The sequence below is a fragment of the Cydia amplana genome, chromosome 2 (genome assembly GCF_948474715.1).
Source record: "Cydia amplana chromosome 2, ilCydAmpl1.1, whole genome shotgun sequence".
Taxonomy (NCBI): domain Eukaryota; kingdom Metazoa; phylum Arthropoda; class Insecta; order Lepidoptera; family Tortricidae; genus Cydia; species Cydia amplana.
Window position 1 is genome coordinate 1684731 of NC_086070.1, and position 2943 is coordinate 1687673.

The window sequence follows — 2943 nt, forward strand, 5'->3', positions numbered from 1 at the left end:
ACATGCAATTGTGATGTATTACGATACAAAAAGTACACAACTGATTTTCTCTCATAAGAACAAGTTAAAACCTTTTGAGCCATGTAAAATCTAGCAAAACTCCATACTACGAGATCATACTACTTTACTAGAAAATCAAGTTAACTATAGAAATATGTAACGTTTTCAACCTAAACGTACCACGGAAATAGCGTCTTACTGACAACCGACAATAAGTATCCTTTTGGTTGAGAATGACACATTGACGATCAAAAGGTTAAAACTACAATTTCAAAAAGTATTCGTTATCAATAGTTACGTATTACGATTACAATTTCTAATACTAAGTACCTATTCCTAATTTTATAATTTCGCCAAAAAAGCTTAACTCCAAATTTTTTCTCGAATTTAATCTCATACAAAGAGTTTCAAATGTCTTACATTTCATACACTTTTGGATGGACTGAAGACAGACGTAATTTCGATATCTTAGTCAATAAAAGCATATTACATCGCTTTTTGGTCGTCGCAGTCTTTTTCTTATTAGTTAGTATATTATTGTCTTAGAAATTCCATAACAGTGTAGAATTCTCCTGAGAAATATTTGGATTTTGCAAGTATTTTGCTTATGGTATTAAAGTACTATCCAATTTTACATCATATAAACCAACCAACTCATAAGGTCAGACACTCAGATATAAGAAAACTCGTTTAATATAGGTACTTAGACCAGGAAAAATAAACAAATTGTAATTTAAAAAAGAAAAAGGAGTGGAATCACACTCCCACGCACCTCCTTATTTCACATTTTACTTGATTAAATAATAAATACACGACTGGAAAAAAATCACCAAAAAGTATATATACATATATAAAATATACGTAAATTAACAAGAGTATTTCATCTAACTCTTAGTGTAAGGCCTGAGTGGACGCTCGGGTTGGACGTGCAGCGGGGCGGGGCGTGCGGCGTGCATGTTAAACAAATGCGAGCGTATAGGAGCGGCCTTAAGCTTTGGATTCCTCCGAAAACGGTGCCGTCATATGACGGCCGTCATATAGCGGCCGCAAAAGACGGCCGCCTTTACGGTGGCGACATGTGGAAAGTACCACGGCGTCATAACACACCGTCAGCCACCAAGGTCAAAGCGGCAAATTTGAAAAATGTAGCCGCGATGGGATAACGTCCCATAGAAAATTTGAATTTCGCGCCTTTTCCTACTGACAAGATTTGCTTGATCATCTATAATTTACTTGGAGGATGAAATATCATCAGAAGAGGAAAATAATCGTAGTACGGAATCATTTATTCAAATCTCGTGTCATTTATTCAAAATGGCGTCACCGCTATCTAATAAAACGTTCACGAAACTATCGAAACCGTCATGACGGCCGTCATCTTACGTTACGTTGACAATCAACGTAACGTAACGCCGTCTAGGAAACCGCGCCATCTTGTTTACATAGACAACGTTCTAGTGACGTCAGTCTACGCTATATAGCGGCCGTAATATGACGGCACCGTTTTCGGAGGAATCCAAAGCTTTATTTCACGCTGCTCAAATCAAATCACGCGTGAGCCCGACGCCACGCTGCACGCCCCGCCGAACGCTCCGCTTCGAGCGTCCACTCAGGCCTTACACTTAGCCACATAGAACTCTAGAACTCAGCACTTCCAAAATCCTCAGGAAAAATTGAATATTATAGTTAATTTTAGGGTACCTACTAGTTCCTCTACTGCTCATAAGTGCAATATACGATACTATACCAAGAAAGCGTTAGGATCAACGATCAATCTCACTTCAATCTATCACAGCACCTACAAATATTACTAAATCTATGGATCCTTCATCAATCCAACTTTTATGGTGAGCTTAAGGACTAATTCTCGTTGATTATTGCTAGTCTAAAATCATAGACTAAGAATCCTCTAGACTGAGTTTAGAGCAATTATTTCATGAAACCGATGCTGCCAAAAATACGGGGGTGCGGGGGGACGAGGTGAGCGGATCCCGTGCCGTGATTGGTCCGTTCAAAGACACGGACCAATCACGGCACGGGATTGACTCGAAGATGGAGTAAAACTACCGTATAAGTGGCAGAGGGGGTAGCGTTACTATGCTCAGTCTAGAGGATTCCTAGTCTATGTCTGAAATAGATTCGAAAGTTCAAGTATTCGTATGACATGCTATTTCAGTCGACCTTAGTTATTTTTGTACCGAGACTGATTGAAATAGGAAGACACGTCATCATAGTATGAGGTTCCTAGCGACTTTCATATTGATTGTCACTGTGACAAGGTACCTACGATATGGGTCATAAATTAATACTTTCGACCGTACCGTGTGATCTCATATTATTGTCATTGTGACAAGGTACGAAATGGTACATAAATTATAGTCTTTGAACGTACACCTAAACTTTTGTGATAATGTTTTGACATGATAATGAAATATCAGTAACGCTAGTTGTTTCCTCCTATTCGACACTAGATGACGCTAGTATACTGGTGGTTGACCTTAAAACTGAATGTTTGTATAATGGTCGTTTAAAAACGAGATAATCATATGCCTTTTCAACTTTAGGGGTGTCAGACAGAATGGAATGCTTTATCTTAATTACCAATTAAATGCGTAAGAATATATTTACCTCAACTGTTTACCTTCGCTGTTAGTCTTCTCTACTCGCCACTAGGTGGCGCTAGTAACTCATGTTCTAGGCTATGATTCAAAATCTACAAGTAATATTATAACAAAGGATTCATCAGACGGATTCCAGTAGCTGTACAACGAGTTGACACTTGACGATTACGTTAGCGACTGTAAACTCGATCGCAGTCCATTTTCTCACTGATATATTGGTAGAGAGAGGGAGTGCTATCGAGTCCACGCAATCGCTAACGTAAATCTCAAATGCCAACTCGTGGTAGCCGTGCTGTTTTGATCATTGTCGGTTCAGTTCGTG